This window comes from Callorhinus ursinus, unplaced genomic scaffold (genome assembly GCF_003265705.2).
Source record: "Callorhinus ursinus isolate GAN/ISIS: 27379988/994484 unplaced genomic scaffold, GSC_fseal_2.0 scaffold5, whole genome shotgun sequence".
NCBI classification, from domain to species: Eukaryota; Metazoa; Chordata; class Mammalia; order Carnivora; family Otariidae; genus Callorhinus; species Callorhinus ursinus.
This window is the reverse complement of record NW_027397067.1, coordinates 31,577,691-31,590,516: the sequence shown is the minus strand read 5'-3', so window position 1 is coordinate 31,590,516 and position 12,826 is coordinate 31,577,691. Positions and strand designations below refer to the sequence as shown.

At 35.6% G+C, this 12,826-nt stretch overlaps 1 long non-coding RNA gene across 2 annotated transcripts in view; it reads right to left on the bottom strand.

Moving 5' to 3' along the window:
• The window catches only part of LOC141372739 (uncharacterized), a 167,110-nt gene that overhangs the window by 25,866 nt on the left and 128,418 nt on the right, over nt 1–12,826 (bottom strand). The gene's annotated exons all lie outside the window — the stretch shown is intronic.

Here is a 12,826-nt window from a genome sequence, read left to right as displayed (position 1 = left end):
GGACAGTTGACTGACAGGAAATATGTTTTGTTTCCTTTTTTATTCCAGCTTCATTATTTGCCATGGAGATGAATTCTTGAAGTGACAGTTTGTGTTCATTTTAGTTCAACTGTTCATTGACTTGTGCAACATCAAAATCCTTTCCAAAATGAAAAAAAAAAAAAGTGATGCCTAGATATGATTCAGCGCCAAGCAATTTTACATGTTAGACAAGGACTCTTGGTATTTGAAGATAAAGGCATTTTGAAAGTCCACTGCAAAATCTCTAAAATTATCAAAATTCCAGTGTGGCGATATATCCTATTAAACTGCCACCACTTATTAATGGCAGTCACAATTTAGGGTCCTTGAACACAGGCACCCTGTATCTCATTAAGTCATCTCTTCCCATTCTTCCTGCAAACATGACATTTAGAAGACCATTATATGACTTACATAGATAATTGCTACAAGGTTCTAAGTCGCCTTGATCCTGCTCTGGCTTAGAGTTGTCAGCCTACTGTCAGCACATTCCAGTAGAGCTCTTATTAGTTAAATATTCTTGACAGTACCTCACAAATACTATGTGTTTTTTTTTTAAATCTGAAAAGTTTAAACAGCTTGACATTTTAAAGGTTATCACTTTCTTTCCCAGAATAATTATTGCCAGTGTCAATAATGTATTTTTTTAAACTGGTGTATGGACAATAAAGATGTTAGGAGTTCATTTTCTACAGATTTATTTCAGTGTCATTCTAAGAAATAATGTGTAATGTTATAAGCAGTAGGTGATATAATTATGAATCTGGTCTTTTTTGCACATATAATTATTCTTCTATGCTTATTATTCTAAAATCTTGTACTGCAAGACAAAACTTCAATAAAATAGAGATTAAAGGTCTGGAAGTTGACATAAAAGCTAAATTCATGGCAAAATTGCAAGTCTTCACTTCTTTTTTAATGTTGAAAATGGCTAATTTAAGATTTAAAGTCACAGAGTAGACGTAAATCAAGTTGGGAAAACTCTTTGGGATTCTCACCCACCTCTGAATCCAGGCCTATGATTAGAAGAGTATTAGATTAGAAGATTAGATTAGAAGAACATTTTTCTTATCACTTAAGTAAGTGTAGCAAAAAGCAGGAAAATAAATGCAAGGGACCCTGCAGAAAATAGATATTTTTCAAATGTGAGAAGATTTCCAAATAACTAAAATAGTAAGGGAAGGTAGTAATTATTTAAAGGAATTTTAATTATGTTTAATCATGTATATTTGAGAATTGAACTAAAAACCTTGCAATGGACCTACATATAGGAATATTTATCTTTCAAACTCCAAGATATGGATTTGTCCTTGAACATTTCTGGGAAGCAGAGGATCATTTTAAGGAAAATACAATCCCAATGTTAAATAGAATTTTTTTTACTGAAAGTTCTTCACACTGAACCCAAAGCTACTCTTCTGAAACCCATATTTATGGTTGTGGCAACAAAATGACCTTGCAAAAATATCTATGCTCTAGATCCTGGAACCTGTGGATATGTCATGTTATATGTCAAAAAGCACTTTGCAGATGTGAATAAGGTTAAGGATTTTGAGATGGATAGATTGTCATAAACTATTAGGGTGGGACTAGTCTGTTAACTTAAGGCCTTAAAAACAGAGTATTTTCTCCAGTTGGAGGCAAGAAGACATAAAGCAGAAGTGAAGATCAGAGAGACTTAAACTATGAGAAGGACTCAATCTGCCATTGCTGGCTTTGAAGACAAAGGGCTACAGACCTGGGGGCACAGGAGGCCTCTAGAAGCTGAAAACAATATCCAGGTGAAAACCAATAAGGAAACAAGGCCTTCAGCCCTAAAATGCATGGGAGTGAACTCTGACAACAAGCTGAGGGAGCCTAACAGTGGATTCTCCTCCAGAAACAGCAGGTAAGAGTCCACCTCTGTCCTCTGAGACCCAAAGCAAACAACCAAGCCCACTCTGATTTCTGAAATACAGAACAGTGATAAATTTATAATAATAAACTTATGGTAATAATAATGACTGTAATATAAAATAATACAATGTTCACTGGTTCTGTCCCCTGGCCCTGCAAAGAAACCCTGTAACTCTCAATCCAACTCCTTGGAATAATTTCAGGTTTTCAAAATAACTCAGTATCTTCCTATTTGCCTTCTTTTCTCCAAGCTAACCCTTAATTCTTTGAAGTATTCTTGCCCTCCTCAAAGGCATTAATTAATATATCTCTCTGTATATGCCCTGTTTTGTTAGTGTCAATCATAAAGCACTGTGCTCTGTATTAAACAGTGATTCAGAAGTGAACTGGCTGAAAAGAGCACAGAATTATCTATTACTTAAAGGTGGAAAGTGGTAACAACGCACGATTTTTTTTTTTTTTGGCAAACATTTCATAATGCTGGCAACTTATCTATGGTCAGTTTATATCTTTGGATATTTCTCAGATAAATTCCTCTAAACCATTTTCACCCATCCTAAAAATGGTCAGTTGATTTTTAAAACTTACACCCGTACAAACACCAAACACTTATGCCACCTACACACATATAATTGATTTTTGGAAATTTTCCTCATATTAATTTCTGGTCTAAAACCAATGACAAGAATACTTAAATTACTGTATTTCTTTGATTCAAAGAAATGGCCACTATAATTTAATAACATATTTTGGAGAAAAAAAAGAAATCTGATCAAATTACCTATGCACATCCATCATAGGATATATTTCAATTTAGAAATGCTAAAATGTGAAGTGAAAATTTTTTTAGGAATGTTATATATAAAACAACATATATATTTATGTGTGTATAGATTATATATATACACATACACATTTCAACACAATCACATACATTTGCAAGTATGATTTGATGTAGTGAATATGACCTTATTGGAAATAGTATCTTTGTAGATATAATTAAGGATCTCAGGATGAAATCATCTTGGATTTAAGGTAGGTCCTAAATCCAATGACTAGTGTCCTTAGAAAAGAGAAGGATATTTGGGGCAAAGAGGCACGTGGAAGGGAGAAAGCCACGTGAAGATCGAAGCAGAGATCTGAGTGATGTGTCTATAAACCAAGGCACACCAAGAATAAGAGAGGCATAGAATGGATTTTTTCTTAGAGCCTCCAGAAAGAACCAATCCTGCTAACAGCTTGATTTTGGACTTCTGGCTCCAGAAGTGTACAAGAATAATTTCTGTTATGAAGTTTGTAGTAATTTGTTATGACCATCCTAGGAAACTAATACAGATTTTTTTTAAAGATTTTATTTATTTATTCATGAGAGACAGAGAGAGAGAGGCAGAGGGAGAAGCAGGATCCCAAGGAGCAGGGAGCCCGATGCCTAATACAGATTTTGTAACCCAGGAGAGTGAGCAGCTACAAGTACCTGAAAATGTGGAGTGGCTTTGAAATTGGACAATATGTAGAGGCTGGAAGAATTTTGAAGCACATAAAAGAAAAAGCCTGGATTGCTTTCCAGGGACTACTGATGGAAATATAAATTTTAAAAGGGCTTCTGAGATATGAGAATAAAATGAGGAACATGTTACTAGAAACTAAAAGGGAGGCATTCTTTGTTATAAAATTGCAGAAAACTTGGCTGAATTGTAATCTAGAGTTGTATGAAAAGCAAGTCTTAAAGGCAAGGACATTGGATAATTAGCTGAGATTTCCTAGCAGAGTGTGGAAGTTGCCACCTAGTTTGTTCTTGATAACTTACAGTGAAATCTGAGGAGAAAGAGATAAACTGAGGGAGAAATTCGGAAGCAAAAAAGAACCAGCACAGTGTTGTTGTTGTTGTTGTTGTTGTTTTGAGTTTCAGTTTTATCAAGATATAGAATATTAACATAACAGCAGAAAGTCTTCTCCTACCCTTCCCAATGAGTCCATGTTCCCTATCTCTCTAATCCTAGAAGTGTGAATTGTTTTGATTTTTTCCTTCTTAGATTAGTTTAGTACATTCTAGAATTCATATAAATAGAATCATACATTTTGTGCTCTTTTGTGAGACTCCTTTCACTTAGCATAATGTTTTTGAAGTGTATTCATGTTGTTAAGTGTATCAGTAGTTTGTTCTTTATTGCTAGCTAGTATTCTATTGTATACATACACCACAATTTGTTTACCCATTCTTGTGTTGGTAAACACTTGAGCTTTTCCAATTGGGGTCTATTATAAATAAAGCTTCTATGAATATTCCAGTACAAGTCAATCTTGGGACATATGTTTTCATTATCTTGAGTGAAGACCTCAGGAACAGAATTTCTGGGTCAGCGTAGGATTATGTTTAGTTTTATAGGAAATTTCCAGACCATCTTCCAAAGTGGTAATACTGTTTTACATTCTATGGGAGCACCTGCTTTCTCTTTCTGCACTGTGGTTTCTTTTCTTGTTCACTCTTTAAGATCCATCCTTTTGGGAACTGAGCTTTATATAGGGGGTTCCTATTACCTTCCCAGCTAGGGTGGGCCCTAGACTTCATCTCCTTCTGTGTGTCTTGAGCATCAACAAAACAAAGATTAAAGTTCACTACATTTGAGCAAACACCCTTAGGATAAAAGCCAGTTCCAGGGATGTACTTCCTAGGATTCCTGTTTTCGTTTCATTTTGGTATCTGCAAATTCCTTACTTGTTTGCAAGATCTTTAAAATATTAAGAAATATAAAATTATCCAGAATTTTTAGTTGTTTTTAATGGGAGGGATTCATTTCCCATTTTAATGAGATTAGATTTCATTTAGGAAATCTGCCATGCTATCACTAACTGAAAGTCTCCAGAACACACTTTTTATTTTTTAAATTTTATTTATTTATTTATTTATTTATTTATTTATTTATTTAAATTCAATTAACTAACACATAATATGTTATTGGTCTCAGAGATAGAGGTCAGTGATTCATCAATCTTATATAATATCCAGAGCTCATTACATCACATGCCCTCCTTAGCGTCCATCACCCAGTTCCCCCATCACCCATCTCCCTCCCCTCCAGCAACTCTCAGTTTGTTTCCTATGACTAAGAGTCACGTAGTTTTTCTCCCTCTCTAGTTTTGTCTTGTTTAATTTTTTCCTCTCTTCCCCTATGATCCTCTCTTTTGTTTCTTAAATTCCATATATCAGTGAGATCATATGATAACTGTCTTTCTGTGATTAACATTTCGCTTAGCATAATACCCTCTAGTTCCATCCACATCATTGCAAATGGCAAGATTTCATTTTCTTGATGGCTGAGTAATATTCCATGGTGTATATATATATATATATATATATATATATATATATACCACATCTTCTTTATCCATTCATCTGTTGATGGACATCTTGACTCTTTCCATAGTTTGGGTATTGTGGACATTGCTGCTTTAAACATTGGGGTGCATGTGCCCCTTTGGATCACTACATTTGTATCTTTGGGGTAAATACCCAGTAGTGCAATTGCTGGGACACAGGGTAGATCTATCTTCAACTTTTTGATGATCCTCCATACTGTTTTCCAGAGTGGCTGCACCAGCTTGCATTCCCACCAACAGTGTAGGAGGGTTCCCCTTTCTCCACATCCTCACCAACATCTGTCGTTTCCTGATTTGTTAATTTTAGCTATTCTGACTCATGTGAGGTGGTATCTCGTTGTGGTTTTGATTTGTATTTCCGTGATGCCAAGTGATGTTGAGCACTTTTTCATGTGTCTGTTGGCCATTTGGATGTCTTCCTTGGCGAAATGTCTGTTCATGTCTTCTGCCCATCTCTTGATTGGATTATTTGTTCTTTGGGTGTTGAGTCTGATAAGTTCTTTATAAATTTTGGATACTAGCCCTTTATCTGATATGTCATTTGCAAATATCTTCTCCCATTCTGTTGGTTGTCTTTTGGTTTTGTTGACTGTTTCCTTTGCTGTGCAAAAGCTTTTTATGTTGATGAAGTGAGATGGCATGAAATAAAGGAAGACTATCAGACTTCTGGGATTCTATAGGCAGGGAATAGGCTGGTAAGGCTATCTGCATGTGCTAACTTTCAAGAAAAGGAATAAAGACTTGAAAGGCAATGCCACAGAAACAGAGGCAGAGATCAGAAAGGCATGCCCTGAAACAAAGACCAAAGTAATCTCTACATGCCCAGAAGGTGGAGAATCAACCACAGAATATAATTTTCAGTCACTGAAACCCATAGGAATTTGTCCTGGCAAGAGACAAAGACAGTTGTCAAGAACTGTAGTGAAGGACATGGAAAGAAGTACTTACTTTCAAAGTTAAATTTATGGAAAAAACTGACAGATCTTACAATGAATAGCAAAAGGACTGGTGGGCAAGACACAGATGTTATTGATGATCTTACACTTTTTGGATTGCAGAACTGACATTTATTTAAACAAGATATTGGAAAATGATCCAATTTTGGAAGATAAGTGGATGACTAATGGATTTATTTTGGGCAGGTTGCATTTGTTTTTGAGACATCCCATTGGAGTTGTCAAATGGAAAATTGAATTAAAAGACCTCAAAATCAGAGGAGATACTTGGGCAGAAACTCTAAGTATAGGAATTATCTGCATGTAGATGGTAATTGAAGCCAGTGACATGGAAAGAAGAAAACATAATGAGAAGAATCTAAGGAATAGATTTGAATCTTGAGGAGTTTATAAAGGAACAGCCAGGACAGAAAATAGGAAAAACTAAAAAAAGGAAGTTGATGTCTAGGTCTAGGCATATATTTTTCCTCTCTTTCTGTTCCTTTCTCCTCTCTTCCTCCCTTCTTTTCTTCTTTTCTCCCTCCTTCCCTCTCTCCCTCCCTCCCCCTTCTTCATTTCTTTCTACTTTTCATATGGTCAGTTGTTTTTTTTTTTTTTTCTTACAGGGAGGAATTAGCTCTTTTAAATAGATATGGAACTGAACTTGCTACATTACTCCAAACTAAAATATCAAGAAGAAAAGTTAGAGTAAATCAATTGGTCTACCCCTGCTCAAGTTCTTCAGTGAAATAGATTTGATTGCTCCCTAATAAAAAAAATCAGATTTGAATAATTACTGCATGTATATTTGGTAATAGCTGACATTAAATCAACACCACTTTACGTGTACTATCTTATTTAATGGTCATAATATCTCAATTTGCAGTGAATGATTAAATTTTATAAACGAAGGAAGTAAGGTACAAGAAAAAATCCTTGAATCCAGTTCTGACTGATTTCAAAGCTCATACTCTTAGTTGCTCAACTATTTTGTCTCCCAATAAACCACTTCTGCAACAACTATAAATTATTCCTGTGTACAAGGTGTTATATATTTTCTATGTATAGAATTTCCTCTGGGCCTATCAAAAGTAAAATAACACTTTCTAAAGTTTCTTCCTTAAAAATATATAAGAAATTGTATTTAGGGGGCACCTGGGTGGCTCAGTCATTAAGCGTCTGCCTTCGGCTCCGGTCATGATCCCAGGGTCATGGAATCGAGCCCCGCATCGGGCTCCCTGCTCAGCGGGAAGCCTGCTTCTCCCTCTCCCACTCCCCCTGCTTGTGTTCCCTCTCTTGCTGTGTCTCTCTCTGTCAAATAAATAAAATCTTAAAAAAAAAAAAGAAGTTGTATTTAGGGTAACTGTGACCAATATTTAAAATATTAAATATTAAAATATTAACTGTAACTAACTTTAAGTCCCTAGTTTCTTGAGGACAGTATTACTAAAGACCTTGATTATTTGTCAGTTACTTGAGAGTGCATGCAAAAAGAAATGTAGAATCACTAGGGGACATCAGAATGTAGTAATATCAAATTATGGGGAACTGAACTAATTTCCTCGCTTTGGTGTATTTTTTGTTCATAGTTATGCCAGAGAGAAAGTCTATACAGTTTTCAGCAGGAAATTTAACAATGTATCCTGTGATAATTTGTCAGTAACTTAAATCAAATCACAGAGAGAATATTTTCCCCTTTTCTTCCTCCCTCCTTCCCTCCCTCCCTCCCAAGCCCTCCCATCTCTTCCCCTGTTCACCGCCCCCAACCTTCCTCCCCTCTGAGTTCTCGCTCTCTTTTTCCTTATCTGGTCAATTGTTTCACAAAAAAAGAACTGGCTCTTTCTAATAGATATCAAACTGAACCGAGGCCCTTACTCCAAACTAAAATATCAAACAGAAAATATACTGAATAGTAATAAAACTCAAGATAGTGGAAAAACAGGCTGAAATATATAGATGATAAAGATACAGACATAGACACAGATACAAATACATATACAGATATAGATAGTGAAAACAGGATATGCAAATTCCAAACCTGAATTTCAATTGACCAGCTGTTGAAACATAACTAGGAACACTTTAAGAGTATTCTATATCGGGTGGGTAAAGAGATTGTCAAAGCAATGTGCATTATTGGTATGACTTGGTTTTCCAATAAAGAAGGTCTCTGTGTTTCATGAAAGATAAAGGTAATATCACAACAGGTTTATATTAAATACAGGCCTCCTATTCTTTTGGCATGATACTGACAAGTTTAAATAGTTTTAATAGATGGTACTGAGCATGGCATAAGATTATTTATGTTTTTATTTACATAAGTATTCAATGTTTTCTGTATATCTTAATTGGTTAATAAGAGAGGTCTTTGGGCTCCCTGAAGAGATGACCATGAGAAAGGTTTGAAATTTCTTCAGAAACATTAAGGACTTTTTGAAGAACTAAGGAAAAAAAATTCACTTATATTTTCCATGATTTTTTTCTGCAAATTATGACTCTGACAATTGGGGTTAAAAAAAAAAGAATTGGGGCGCCTGGGTGGCTCAGTTGTTAAGTGTCTGTCTTCGGCTCAGGTCATGGTCCCAGGGTCCTGGGATCAAGCCCCACATCGGGCTCTCTGCTCAGTGGGAAGCCTGCTTCTCCCTCTCCCACTCCCCCTGCTTGTGTTCCCTCTCTCACTGTCTCTTTCTCTCAAAATAAATAAATAAAACCTTAAAAAAAAAGAATTAAGATAATAAAAACCAGGCAATAAATGAATCAAGGTGACTTTGAAATGAAGATGTGAGGGTTATTTAGCCATGATATAATAGTAGCATTCAGATTCACAAAGGAATCCCATTTTATAACAGTGATTGTCTAGGTTGAAGATATAATAACTGAAAATCAGTTTAATTTGAAGCAAATGTAATTCGAATTATGTGAAAAGAATTACTTTAGAATACCAAATATTTAAGTAGGAACAACAGATTTAAAGATCAAGAATTCATCACTGGTGTTAAATTAAGCATTTTAATTTTATAATTAATCAGTTCAACTTTTCTCACTAAAAATTCCATAATTATGCCCAAATTATAAAGTAGAGCAATACTATTTTAAGAAACCTGGCAGCAAATGCTAATCTTTATACCATTACCAACCTATTTAAATCCCATTGAAATTGTTTTCTCATCATGTGACTTGTGTCTTCTGAGTACATAGAAGAAAATTATAACTTTGCACTTCCTCTTACTAAAAATCTATTAGTATGTTATGACCCTGGCACTATCAACTTATATTGAAATGGAGGCAAAATGATATTCTGAGGTAGTGGGTAGGTAAAACAGTAACACTTGATTTGCCTTCAGAGCACTAGTAATTCTACTAATTTAATGATCGTTCTTCTACCTCCACACTTCTCTTGTTTATTAAAATTATCTCCTGGAGCCCCCTGGATGGCTCAGTTGGTTAAGTGTCTGACTTCTGATTTCATTTCAGGTCATGATCCTGCAGTCGTGAAATTAAGCCTTGTGTCAGGCTCCATGCTCAGTGAAGAGTTGGCTTCAGACTGTCTCCCTCTTTCTCCTTCCCTCTATGCCCCTCCCCCTGCTTGTGCTCTTTCTCTCTCTCTCTTTTTCTCTCTCAAATAAATAAATAAATAAATAAATAAAATCTCTCTTGGACACAACATCTACTCTAGCTTTTTTTCCCTCAACTTAAGCATGCCCCAAATTTAGGTTATGGAAGATTATCTGAACCTAAAACATGATGATAAAATGAAGCCAAACTCCAAAATAAAAAGTGAAAATTTTCTGTGCTTAAATGAACATACACTTAAGCATTTCAATTTTATAGTAAAATCATGGGTCATACTGTGAATTATTAAATGAAAAGAGTAACTAAAGAATCAGTGTCCAAGAATAAGAGTCAAGTAGAAAAAACAAACTTTATTATATATAACCTCTTTTTTATTTATTTATTTATTTTTTAGGAGCCACAGTTTGAAGAATTTTGATGTGGTTTTAGAAAACTAAGACAAGAATCAGTAATTGAAAGCAACAACAAGAAGTTTAGTTATTTGGAGAAAGAGCCAGAAGTGACAGGTTTCTGAAAATATTACTCTCAGCTAAGGATTTAATTTAGTCTCAGGAAAAACAGGTAAAAAGAATAGTCATTGTTGTGGTAATTTAATGTTATCTGAAGAGGCATGATAATTTTTTTTCCTTCTTGAAATATGTTGTCTCTTAAGGTTAAGATGCATGTAAATTAAATGGAGAGATTACCTTTATTCAAGAAGTGAAGGGGCTAATAATAATGAAATTCACAGGCTTCCTTCATACCATCCTAGATTTTTGACCATTGTCTAATCTCTGCCTGAATGCAATGGAAGCTTTAAGTGTTGTGTACTTATATTTCAAACTTAAAAATAGCATGTAAGTGTAATGAACAGAATATCTACTTTATTTGTCTTTATTACCTGTATGATAAAATATATGTACAATTCACTCCAGTTTAATTACGTTAAAGGTGACCTGCAAAAATACCATAAATTTCAATTGCCTTTGCTATGTGCCTCAGCAGTCAAAGATCTCTTCTAGGTAAGCCAAGATAAGTCAGCAAACAAACCAATAAATAGTGACATTTCAAAGCACTTTCTAAAGTCCTTAAAGTCAAACTTGGCCATATTTTAGCTTTTTTAAAAAAGACTTTGTTTGTTTTTAGAGAAAGAGGGAGAGAGAGTGAGTGCAAGCGGGGGTAGGAGGACAGAGAAGCTCAAGCAGACTCCACGCTGAGCCTGTCGTGGGGCTCCATCCCATGACCCTGAGACCACGACCAGAGCCGAAACCAGGAGTCAGACACTCAGCTTGACAGAGCCACCCAGGTGCCCCTGCCCTGTTTTAGTTTTGCCAATTACATCAGGACTCACATGTCAAGGACTATAAGAGCTAACAGTGGGGAAAAGGCTAGAGATCTGTAAGACTTTATGCAGTGGATTGTTTTCATTCAGGAAAAAATGGGTTGATAGATAATTTTCTTGGTGTTTGCCAGACCTAAAATACAGTCATTCGGAGTCACCATATTCCAGTAAAAAACAATTAAAGAATAGTGTACTATGATACATATCTTAACATGAAATTTTTACTTCAATTTTTAAAAAGTTTTAACTTTTAAAGCTAGTAAAGTTCTAATACTGGATCCACCAATTCCTTTGTCTTTTCCTCCTGTATATTAGTCAGGATTCTCCAGATAGAACCAGTATAAAGAACCAACCAATATATACTGAGGGGGTTGGGGTGGTGGTGGATTACAATTAATCATCAAAACATACCGTATGAGATATTCAGACTTCCAAATGTCAGAAAGCTATAGCTTAACAAAAACTGATACTCTTGTCTCCCGGTATAAACACTGCTCTAAACCCACTAGAAAGAAATGTCAAATGCAAGCTGGTGCAACCACTCTGGAAAACAGTATGGAGGTTCCTCAAACAGTTGAAATTAGAGCTACCGTTTGATCCAGCAATTGCACTACTGGGTATTTACCACAAAGATACAAATGTAGGGATCCGAAGGGGTACGTGCACCCTCATGTTTATAGCAGCAATGTCCACAATAGCCAAACTGTGGAAAGAGCCAAGATGTCCATCGACAGATGAATGGATAAAGAAGAGGTGGTATATATACACAATGGAATATTATGCAGCCATCAAAAGGAGTGAGATCTTGCCATTTGCAACGATGTGGATGGAACTGGAGGGTGTTATGCTGAGTGAAATAAGTCAATCAGAGAAAGACATGTATCATATGACCTCACTGATATGAGGAATTCTTAATCTCAGGAAACAAACTGAGGGTTGCTGGAGTGGTGGGGGCTGGGAGGGATGGGGTGGCTGGGTGATAGACATTGGGGAGGGTATGTGCTATGGTGAGCACTGTGAATTGTGCAAGACTGTTGAATTACAGATCTGTACTTCTGAAACAAATAATGCAACATATGTTAAGAAAAAAGAAAAAGAAGATAGCAGGAGGGGAAGAATGAAGGGGAGTAAGTTGGAGGGGGAGACAAACCATGAGAGACGATGGACTCTGAAAAACAAACAGGGTTCTAGAGGGGAGGGGGTGGGGGGATCGGTTAGCCTGGTGATGGGTATTAAAGAGGGCACATTCTGCGTGGAGCACTGGGTGTTATGCACAAACAATGAATCATGGAACACTACATCAAAAACTAATGATGTAATGTATGGTGATTAACATAAGAATAAAAAAATTAAAAAAAAGAAATGTCAGCAGAGAGGACAGTTTCTCTGTATAAGATAAGATCACCTATATTGTGTAATAGAAACTCTGATTTGCCTTTTTGAAATCTACCTGTGGAAACCATTTTTAAAACTGCCACATCATCATTGTTATTGAGTGCTAAAGATAGACACTTTACAAACAAGAACCATGAGATATTATAATCATTTTTGCTTTTTACATAGTGACTCTAAAGATCAAGGTCAAATAACTTTTCCAAGGACAGATATACTGTAAATTCTAAAGCCAAAATCTAACACAATCTGAGCTCCTTCAGAGGCCCTGCTTTTTCTCTGCTTCTATTTGTATTCTTTTTATGTAGTT